We start from the raw sequence: 12,535 nt of genomic DNA, 5'->3' as shown, positions 1-12,535 counted from the left end.
TCACTTTCAATAAAAATTCTTCTATTCTATCCTATTAAGGTCTGAAATAAGACCTGGCATATGCATGTACAGAATGTAAAATATAGTTATGACACTATAAATATTCAACTCAATCTTACTTATCATAAAAAGAAAACAGTTCCCCATTATTTTACTCAGAAATGTCTTATCAAGTCTTGTTTGTTTATTCCTTGCATCTGTAAGAAACTGACAGGGAAGCCTCACTCGCCCACAAGCAAGAGCAAAAGGATCGGTCAGAGACACCACCTTTCTCTTACTTGGGTATCAAGATCTGCAACTTACTGCCAGCAAAGCCCTTTCAAAATACTCTTGCATTGTCTCCTGTATATTTTTAACAACAAATTTTGTTCACTATAGAGCTAATTAAGCTAATAAATTATATAAGTGAAACTTGTACAAATATGTAGAATAAAATAACTTGAGATAAAATTTGTATTTTTTCCGTAAATTGTCTAGTCTACGCCCAAGTTTCAGGAACAAGCTCTGAAAGATACACATACAAAAAGTCCTGCCTAGATGTCCATAAAAACTACTCTTTACTCAATAAATTATCAAAAATCTAGTCTTTAACTCTTTACTTAAAACAAAAGAAACAAATTATGATAAAATATTCATCAAAATAACCACTTTATATCACTTATATATGTGTTTAGTTTATAATTTGATCTATGATTTTAAACTTATACAAGCCTTAGACAGGGAAGCCTCACTCGCCCACAAGAAAGAGCAAAAGGATCGGTCAGAGACGCCACCTTTCTCTTACTTGGGTATCAAGATCTGCAACTAACTGCCAACAGAGCTCCCTTTAAAAATAAATAACTTCCTATAGTCTTCAGTTCTATTATGCTATAGAGATGTATGCACTATTTACTGGAAATAAACTTAAACATATTTGTAAATAAATTGAGATAAAAAAAGTATGACTTGGTTACATGCCAATATGACAAAAATTGAAAATCATAATGGCCAAATTTAACCTATAATTGATCAGCATAAAAAAAATTCAACAATAAAAAAATACACAATGAATATTCTTTTACATAACAGTATGAGCTGAACAAGTAATATCAGATCCTGTATTTAAAAAAATACCCAGCATATTTTTAGGTTCATCATACTACAACAATACATCAAGCTATTTTGCAATGATTTTACAGTCATATCACATATTGAGCTTTGCAGTTCTCAAGAAGTGTTAAACAACTCTTTATACATGGATAATAAACCTACATCAAAATATGAATGAACCTCTTGCGAGGAACAAAAATTGTCCATGGGACGGAGTTAACAATTTTATACAATCAACAATGTATATGTCAAAATGCTTGCATATCAGTAAAACCATATAATAACTTTCAGCTCAGGTGAGCTTATTATACATGACAGTTGCAGAGATCTTTTAAAAATCTCAAATGGCCCATTTCTGTTCATTTGATATATTTTCTGGTTTGTCTCTAGATGATTCATTGTTGGTCCTTATACGTCTTATACTTTGCCTTTTTGAACATTTGGATTTCAGAGCAGAACTTTTGGTGTCCAATTAAACATTCGTCAGAGCGCCACTTTAGAGATGTGATTTCATATATTGTGCCATCTTCCCAATCATTTTCATATTCTGATGACATCATCAAGTACTCGACAAGAAATACAGGTTCTACTTGTTTCTTTTTCTCCTCATCCCAGGAGGTCTTTTGTTTAAATACAGCCTGACAGCCTGTCTATAGTATAACTTCCCATTTTCTACAACATATATACACACATAAATACACATGTCTATACACACATATTGTCTTTAAAAAGCCAACATTGTAAAATGTTCAGGCTTTTCTTTTAAATTCCTCAGACAATTTATTTAAGCATTAAATCATTGTTTTTTGAAAGAGGAGTAACAGGCGTTTGTGCATCATGAAAATTTGTCTACACACACTATTGCAGTTATGAGACTATATATTTCAAACATAGGTAATCACAGATTACAAAGCTCACCGAGACGAGGCATCACCCCTATGAGACCACCTTTATCATATTATATGAAAATCATACTTTTTGATCTTGGGTATTCATGGATTCTGTTTTGACACAAAATCATATATCATCTGTTAAAAAATTGTATGATAATCATATGTTCATATATTAATCAATAAAATAATATAAAATTAAATATTGCATCCTATCATACTTACAATATATATCATATAATACAATAAAATACTGTAATAAACAAAGACGATATTGTAAATATGAAATGACATTGTATTGTGTTATACCTTATTGTATTTGATCACATAATACAACATTATTATATATAATACAATATTGTATTAAATGATACAATATCATATTACATAATACATCATAACATTGAAACATATGATATTATATTGTATAATATAGTATGATATATTGTATTGTATGATATTGTATAATATTTGATACATAATATGATATTGTATCATATGATACAATATAATTTGATATAACATTGTATCATATCAAATGATACAATATTATGTGATAAAGTAAAATATTATATAATACAATATTATACATACATATTGTATCATATGATACAATAATATATCATATAAACCAATATCATATTAAACAATATCGTATGATACGATAATATATAATATTACAATATCATATAATATAGTTCAGCGTGATATAATTGTAAATTACAGAAACCAATATCATATTATACAATATCATATGATACAATATAATATTGTATCATAATATACAATACTATACAAAACAATATCATGATACACTATCAAATCATAAAATATCCAAAAAATTGATACAATATCATATCATATAACTTTTTACAATATAACATATGATATTATATTGTATCATATTAAACAAAAGTGTTTCATATCATACAATACTTTATCATAGGAATCGTGTTATATCATTTAACAACAACCTCATCTTTCTATCAAGCAGGTTTAAGTGAGGTAGGAGATTTCTTTAGCATCCTTGATAATGGAGATCAGGCTCTGCATCTGAAGCAACCTCTGCGTTTCATTTATAATATAGTTAAATCAACTATGCAAGCTATTATCTATAAATCATGTGACCTGTTCAAAAAAATCTAAACCTCATCCAGCATCCGAAACCTATGGCTCAGATTCAGCATTCAAGCCTGTCGGGTGCATCAGTATACATAAGACCCATCTCCATGCAAGTTTGGTGAAGTTCAGACCAGTAATAACTAAGATATCATCATCAGAGGGCACAAGCAATTAAAACTTAACCTGCTCCAGCATCCACAACCTATGGCTCAGATTCAGCATCCATGCCTGTCAGGTGCATCTGTATCATAAGACACACCATCCATTCAAGTTTGGTGAAGTTAGGACCTGTAATAACTAAGATATATTTTTTAGCATCCTTGATATACCATATCCAGCATCTGAAACCTATGGCTCAGATTCAGCATTCAAGCCTGTCAGGTGCATCAGTATCATAAGACGCACCATCCATGCAAGTTTGGTGAAGTACGGACCAGCAGTAACTTAGATATTGCTATCAAAGGGCACCTGCAACAAAAACTTTAACCTGCTCCAAAAACCTTAACCTCCTCCAGCATCCGAAACCTATAGCTCAGATTCAGCATTCAAGCCTGTCTGGTGCATCAGTATCATAAGACACACCATCCATGCAAGTTTGGTGAAGTACGGACCTGCAGTAACTAAGATATCATCATCAGAGGGCACCTGCAACAAAAACTTTAACCAGCTCTAAAAACCTTAACCTCTTTCAGCATCTGTAACCTATAGCTCAGATTCAGCACCCAAGCCTGCCTGGTGCATCAGTATCATAAGACACACCATCCATGCAAGTTTGGTGAAGTACGGACCAGCAGTAACTTAGATATTGCTATCAAAGGGCACCTGCAACAAAAACTTTAACCTGCTCCAAAAACCTTAACCTCCTCCAGCATCCGAAACCTATAGCTCAGATTCAGCATTAGGCCTGTCTGGTGCATCAGTATCATAAGACACACCATCCATGCAAGTTTGGTGAAGTACTGACCTGCAGTAACTTAGATATTGCTATCAAAGGGCACCTGCAACAAAAACTTTAACCTGCTCCAAAAACCTTAACCTCCTCCAGCATCCGAAACCTATAGCTCAGATTCAGCATTCAAGCCTGTCTGGTGCATCAGTATCATAAGACACACCATCCATGCAAGTTTGGTGAAGTACGGACCTGAGTAACTTAGATATTGCTATCAAAGGGCACCTGCAACAAAAACTTTAACCTGGTCCAACAACCTTAACCTCCTCCAGCATCTGAAATTTAGGACTCAGATTCAGCATCCTAGTCTTTCAAGTCCATAAGTAGGTCCAGATGCATCATCCATGCAAGTTTGGTGAAGATAGGACAAATAATAGCTTAGATACAGGACATGCAACAAAAACTTTAACCAGGTCCGGACGCCGACGCCGACGCCGACGCCGACGCCGAGGGTATAGCATAAGCTCCCCCTGACTTCGTCTCGGTGAGCTAAAAAACAAGAGATATTTGTGAAACACAATTGTCCCTTTCTTCCTTGGAGACCTCTATAAAGAAATGAACGAAAAAGCAAATAATTGGGATTTTCCCATATGCAAGGGGCATAACTCTGTCAAAAATTGCTCAATTAGACTCTAAATCAAACTTGACCAAAATATTATTATGATGAATCTGTGTGTCAAATTTCATATCAATAGGAGCAACCTCTGCGTTAAAGGAAATTGTTGGTGGACCGGCCGATCAACAACAGCAATGTAGTATTCCCTCCCTTGTCTGAAGGGGGCATAATAACAAGTATTTACATTTCTGTTAATTCTTGCCTTATCTGCAAATGCGATTTATACATCAAAACTCCTTATTAATCTTAAAAGGTAAGTTAAATCAATAGAACAGTCACTGTATATAATACAGCATAAATTAGAACTTCAATACAAGTTCATGATTTTGGCAGTTGTAAACAGGGACATTTGAACATATGTATGGTCTAAACTCTCAAAACATGCAGTGCATATAATTGGGCATACCCTTGTTTCCTTTGATACAGATCCATTCCTTTCTTGAAAGAATCGACTCTCTCCTTCCTTTATCTTGCATAGACAGGAAATATCTGTTTATTGCATCTAAAATATAACATTGCAACAAAAATTAGAATATTATTTGCAAAGTTTTATTTAAATACAAGAGCGCGGGATCTGACAAACACAGGGTTCGACACTAACTGTTTGATGCATTAGTCCAGCCGGACTAGTGCCTGTTCATTTTAACTAGTCCGCAGGCAATTTTATGTGCCCGTCAGAAATAAATTAAAAAGCATTACCGTATTTGCCTTATATATAGTATGGAGTTTTTAAATAGCATTTGTAAGAAAGGGGTGCATAATATACACTATAATGTTTTTCTTACAGGTGTTGCACATGTTTAGTTGTATTGTGCTATGCAGTACATAGCAATGAGCTGCGTATTCACTATCTCTGTGTACTAGGTGTATGCCGCCATTACAGATGTTATAAATAGATCTATGCAAATTAGATCCAGGCTATGAGCTACCTTGTTCTTTTCATTGTTTAAGTTCTTTAAAAATCTGTTTAAAATAATAAGCAATTTATCACAAATTATTTAACGTAAAACAATTCATTTAAATTAAACAACTCACAGGAGATTCGTTTCACCTATATTTTTTAAAAACACATAAGCGTCCCTTTCGAAGCTGTTGTTGTGAACACGTGCGCTTGTAACCTATTAATTTTCTCTGACATCCCCTTACGGCAAAGAAATAATCAAGTCACCCATAATATCCTGTATACCTCTGTTGTTTTGCTCGGTAACTCTATAATCACTGCAATGTATCATATGCTAGATAATAAAAATACAGTCAGGGTTTTCCATTAAAATGTCGACAATCACACATCGTTAATTTACACATTTTTTAAGCAAAACTTTTTATTAGTTTGACCGGACTGACTAGACAGAAATTTTGTTAATCCGTATGAAAATCTATTAGTCTGTGACTAACGGACTAAGGTTAGTGTCGAACCCTGCAAACAAAAATTTTTATTGGTGTGGTCTAAGTTATTAATTCTTTAAAAAGTTTTACTTCAATATTTTGTTTCCATCATCAGATTTCATTTTTCACTACAATCCTAGGGAAATTCCATGGGAGTATCCATCATGCACAGCAATCTGAAAGTATGCATTCACAAAATACCATACCAAGGCCATACAATTACATAGTTGCTGATATTGAGATAACTCCTCTCAATACGCTCCACATGTACATTACAGTATAAGCCTGTATAATACAATTAACAAAAATTTTAGATGTGTACAAATGATTGAATATATATCAATATACAAGCCAGTCACAACATTCATGCTTATCAAATATATGTATGTTATGTCTCAGCAATATTACATTCAAACATGCAAAAAAAAAAATCAGTATGGTATACAGAACATCATGAGTTTTAGGTCTGGAAATCAGGTGTACAACAAAAATGAAAGGCTTTATCACCCAATTCTTTTATTTATTTTAGCCAAAGCTTTGTAAAATGTTGTGTTCAGATGAAGCCTACTGTTTTTTGTCAGAGAATGTACCACATAATCCTCTAATTCTTAGCCCCCCCCCCAAACAAGATTCCAGCAAAACCTAATTCAAAAAACATTTAAACAATAAGCTACAATAGATTAATCACTGAAAAAAAAATCTTCAGCTTCAATTCAGTCATGAATTTTTTCAGGGCTGGGACGATACTTTACTTAGCAGATTTGGTACAAATCACGATACATGAGATGCGATATGATACATATCACGATACATTGCAACTAAATGAAAACATGAATAAGGGCTTAAAATTTATTGAATCTTTCTATGTATTACCACATGTCCAAAGTGATTTCATTATATTTAAAATGAACGTTGAACAATTTACAAATTACTTTCGTCTTGTATTCACTACTTTTCATAAACAAGTAATCCGAAAGTTTTCCACACTCCAGATTTAGCTTCGATTTGACAACTTCATGAGGTTTTCTGCCATCTTTGTACTTTCATATTAGGCGCGCGGACTTAAAATAGCTGGTATATGAAGCTTGGATATTTTATGAAAATAAAATAAAAGTTCGCTACGGTATCGTTGTATTAATGGTAAATGTATCGATCCAAATATCGTCAAAGTATATACTGTGATGCACTGGTGTATTGTCCCACCCCTATATTTTTTTGCGGTTATTTGTTAAATATAGCAAATCAGACCAATATTTTATTGACATCAAATATACTTACATGTACTTGGCTGGGTACACATATTTTAACTTTCTTATTTCCTTTCTTTTGCGATGGATTACTTTCAGAGAGTATTTAGCATTAATTTCCTTTTGCCCCTCCAAGATTTTTTCCTGCTGAAGCTCAATCTTTCTCAACTTGAAAAGTGGCCACGATGCTGGTCCTATTCATCAAAATAGTGAAAATAAATCAAAATACAGGCATTGAAGAGTTATTCTAGGCCTCTAAGGCGAATCAAGTCAAGTCGTACCCAAACCGACTCGTATAACCAAGCCGACTCTTAATCAATAGGTCACAGATTGTGACTATAATGGGTAGCAATTCTTGGTTAATAGCTACACTCTGTCCCGAGTTTTTTCTTCGTTCACTTTTTCTTGATATTTTGATAATCATAAATATCTATGTGCTCAAATTATGTTCATCCTCAAAATAGATATGAAATATCTTCAGATTATCTGTTTTGAAACACCCCTTTAGCTTTTGCCCCTTCAGATCTCAATACACAACTCAAAATAGTCTATGGGGATTTTTCATTGCACCAGCCATGAAATAGCCTGGATAACGAAAAATTGTGCAAGGTATATATTCCAAGTGATTTCCAGATGGCGAAAAGATGCAGACATTTCCTATTATAAATTTCCGTAAGAAATTTATTTACCTTCCTGTGAACTTTTATGAGTGAAAAATGATGTGTCATTGAATGGAGATATCTTGGATATATTTTCCATTTCATCGATTTCAACTGTACTTCTATTTGAGTGTAGCCTAGGTGTATTTTTATAAAAAATCATCAAAAAGTGATGGAAGCAATAACTTGGGACAAATTATAATCAACATTGATTAAATTTGAAACTTGTGTGTTTAATCATTGCTCCCCCCCCCCCTCCATTCTCGGGTTATTTTTTTATCATTTATTTTTAACTATATGTTGATTTATGCTACATTTAAAAAACACAATTAACGCAAAAGCTATGCAGAAATAAAATATATACCCCTGGTATAAAAAGCAAAGAATACTTGTTTCTATCATATCGCTGGTTCTATGGTATCGCGGTATTTCTGTTTACTTATAGTAGCACGCGCTGAAATTGACATTTGACGTCGGAATATTTATAGACATTGAAAACAGACACGTTAAACATTACTGAGGTATATAAACTCACCACACATTAGTTTCTGGAAATATTTTCGTATTGATAGATTTTTTAACAAAATAATATAACTACCGCGATATCATAGGACGGGCTCATATTAACTGAAAAAGTACTGACCGGCTGGAAATGGTCTCTTTAATTTCATAAGGTGTCAAATGGTGAAAAAATAACTTGTGAATGTGGGGGGTGGGGGGGGAGAGGGGGGGGGAGGGGGTGAATATGGGGGTTGGGCGTCCCGTCCCCAAGCATCTGTGAGTACAAATACTTATACCGGTAGATAATATGGTAATTTGATAATATGACATAGCCGACAATATTTATTTAAATGAATATCAATATTAAACAGTTATGACTGTGGGCATAATCATGTAATTTGAAGTTATTTTTAACTCGGACTATCCGGCTATTTGATTACAAATCAGTTTGGTTAAGAGTTGACTGTACTTCTTACAAGGGAAATAATCATGTTCACAAGGGGAAGTAACTATAAAATTACAAGAGCATGTGTTAATGGGACGCTTGTTTATCGATACTGTAATCACCACCATACCTATTAAACAACTGGTACTACTGGCCGGCGAACCTATCTCCAAGGTGCTGCTACATGTAAGAACAGAAGTTGAGGCAAAGGACTGACGTTGTGGGACTGTTTCGCCATCTTGTTTCTCACGAGCGTTCTACCTGCTTGACATGGTGGTGACTTTTTCTTCCCTTTCGGCACTTGACAATAGTCTTGACAATGGATGTTTTCCTAAAGATTTTGTCGATGTACGAATCTGATGATTCATCAGTCCAAGAGCACTAAATTCTGATAGATCTACTTCGCTACTTCACTCGAATCCGACATGTTATCTCCATCGCAGCTTGGCGGGTTCACAATTCTCTCGATTTTTAATTGGCTTAATTTGATTCGCATGCGCGTAGAGGTTAAACTCTCTCTCTCTCTCTCTCTCTCTCTCTCTCTCTCTCTCTCTCTCTCTCTCTCTCTCTCTCTCTCTCTCTCTCTCTCATCCTGAATCAATTGTTATAGTCAAATATTTCTTATTTGCTTTGTGAGTTTTTTTTTTCTACAAATCAAATATTTCCTTGAAGTGATTAATTTAGTGGGGTTTTTTTTCGTCCCAAACCCCTTCCACGTAACGTTACATGTAAGTTCAGAGCTGCAGCATATAATAATATTGGATGCTTTATAATATTTTGTCTGTTTGTATCAGTGTATAAACAATATTTTATTCTAAATGAAAGATGTATTAATGGCACATTAATTATCACGTATATTTAATGCAAATCAAACTTAGTTAAACTTCAAGTATAAGCAAATATAGATATAAAGATCACACTAAAATTATCATAGTTATATATTTTTCTATTAAACTTTGTTATTCTTTTTTGTATATTGTATCTAATCTACTTGTACGTGTCTGAAAAAATAATCATTAGGATGTTTTGTGTTTACCGTCTCGAACCCCTCCCATGATTAAATCAGAACATAATGATCAGATAGTTTGATACATATAGACGATTTTGTGTATTTGCAATAATGAGTACGTAAACAACATTTTATTTTGTATAAAATAACATATTATTGACACATCAATTATCATATATATTTCCTGAATACCAGAAACATTATTAAACTTTATGTATAAATGTATTTACGTATGAATGTCAATTTTCTTAAACGAAACGTATAATTTTTTCTATTAAACTACATTATTCTTGTTGTATATCGCATTAAATCTAATTATACTTTATTATAAAATCCAATCAAGTAAATGACATTATATTTTGCATATAATATAACGTTATACACAAGTTATATTAAAAACAAGAAATATAATTTGGTAAACGAATCTATAAAATTATATTAAACGCGACTTTTCGTGCAGTGATAGCTACATTTAAGATATAAATGAACTAAAGCATGACCTCAGCTTTCTGAACTTTATGTACAAACATACAGTAACATTGTGCGCAAAGCTCCTGTCTTGCTTATAACTCGAAGCTTGACTCTCAGGTTAGTAAACAGAAATTTGTAAACAATGAAAACAAGAGAAAACTGCACTAAACCAAAGAAAAAACACAATTTATTTTTCATCATATATATACTTATATACTTCTAGCAGCGAGAATAATCTCCGTTTAGATTGAAATTGCTGAGCATCTTAATAAACCATGGTGCATTAATCAACCATTACGTAGGCGCCGTACCGAATTACATGTACCAACATAATGAATAGTATTCTATAATATGTTGTTAGTGCATCAAATTTTGCGCAGGTACATATAAACAATCAGCTGTCTGATTAACCGGTCTACACGTGAACATATTAAATTCGGAAATAAAGACGACGGTCCCTCTCAAGTTAAACTAAATGCTAAACGAAATTCAAAGAAAGCTAAAACCACCGTCACAAATGAAAATGTCAACGCATTGAAATATTTAACCTCAATTTACTTCACATAAACGGCACAAATATATTTTTAATGTTTCAAATACAGGCACGTAGCATCGTTTTTGAAAGTGGGGGGGCCAGACTCATCCAAAAAATCTTGACAAGCAAAAAAAAAAAAAAAAAAAACTTTCAAAATCCTAATCCGTGGGGGGGGGGGGGGGGGGGGGGCTGGCTTACTATATAATTTCTTTCACTACTCATTTCCTTCTTTTCATATCAATTTTTTCCATACTTCCAAAAAAGTGGGGGGGGGGGGGGGGCCAACTCAATGATAATTCCATTTTCTATATGAAAATTTTAAAAAATTGGTTGCTGCGAGAAAAAGTGGGGGGGGCCAGGCCCCCCCTGGCCCCCCCTGATGCTACGTGCCTGAAATATCGAACTTCGCTTTGCACGTACACTGTTGCACAACAACCAAATTCATCTCTGTTCAACTTCAAGATGGCTGCTTCTTACATAGATTGGTTTTCGATATTTAAAATATCGAGCTCGAAGTTAAACTGATTGACCCCAATTCTCTCTGTCTTATTATTATTTTCGTAAATTACTCAAATTTGAAACAGAATTAGCCCTTAATTTTTGCAATTTATATTTTCCTTCCCATAAGGATGATTTATGCTAAACTACTTTGAATTTGACTCAGTAGTTCTTGACAAAAAGATTTTTAAAAATGCACCCCCTTTTCCCACAGTTTTGAGGTTTTCACCGCTTTGAATAAAGATCGGTCTTTCATTTCTGCAATTTATATTTGCATTCCCTTAAGAATGCTTTGTGCCAAATTGGTAAATTGGTAAAGCGGACGGACAAAATGTGATCAGTAAATAGCTCACATGAGCTTTCAGCTCAGGTGAGCTAAAATAAGTGTTGTAAAGTGCTCGCCGGTCAATTGTGAAACGGGCTTTTAGCACCATCTAGCGGGGGACGAAATAATGAACAATTATGAGATTCAATGAATATACATGGTGTGCTTCTTTGTCTTTATCGCAGATCATATCGTTGGCGTATTATCGATTAATCTCCCGCGGAGACGTATCTCTCTTTAAAGCTGCCCCCCCCCCCCCCCCCAATATTGATTCTTAACCTGCTTAGTCAACAACCACTGTAGTTTGTGCAATTATCTGTAAAACTTAAATCATATAAATCCGTAGTATGCACGTGATCGTAGTATGACATGTTTTCGTTTACCGTGTTCTTTAGTTTACTTTCTACGATTAATTCCGTTTTGTACGAAAGCCGAGAAGGATCATTCGAGATTCGAGATTCAAAAATACGAGATTCGAAATACGAGATTCAAGATTCGAAATTTTAGATTCAATATTTAAATTAACCAATCAAATCAAGGATCTGAAAATATGTATCCTAGCGACATCAAACTGTTCTAAATAAAGATCGGCTTTCGTAGTTTTGACTATATTATCAGTAAAGTGTTTTGACATATGCAAAATTTAAATGAAATTTTAATTATGTACTTATGTAGATTCACAATTTTTCCTTTTAAAATATATATAATTAGCACTAATATTTTATCTTCATCTCTTTTGAGCCTTTCTGTAGAAATTCGAGGTGTTTTCACCCTCTTTCAAAAAGCCAAGCTG

The 12,535-nt window shown here is 33.6% G+C and overlaps 1 protein-coding gene and 1 long non-coding RNA gene across 2 annotated transcripts in view; both read right to left on the bottom strand.

Annotated features, from left to right (window-relative positions):
- The window catches only part of LOC105348172 (multiple epidermal growth factor-like domains protein 11), a 32,467-nt gene that overhangs the window by 19,079 nt on the left and 853 nt on the right, over positions 1-12,535 (bottom strand). The window lies entirely within an intron of this gene.
- LOC117681358 (uncharacterized) lies at positions 2,688-9,395 on the bottom strand. The gene is made up of 4 exons (XR_010709259.1): positions 9,035-9,395; positions 7,331-7,493; positions 6,143-6,228; positions 2,688-5,168 (listed from the first exon to the last, which is right to left on the bottom strand). It is a non-coding gene; the product is annotated as an uncharacterized lncRNA (long non-coding RNA).

Source organism: Magallana gigas, chromosome 9, assembly GCF_963853765.1.
Source record: "Magallana gigas chromosome 9, xbMagGiga1.1, whole genome shotgun sequence".
Taxonomy (NCBI): Eukaryota; Metazoa; Mollusca; class Bivalvia; order Ostreida; family Ostreidae; genus Magallana; species Magallana gigas.
The sequence above is the reverse complement of the archived record's forward strand: the minus strand, read 5'-3'. Positions and strand labels throughout refer to the sequence as shown.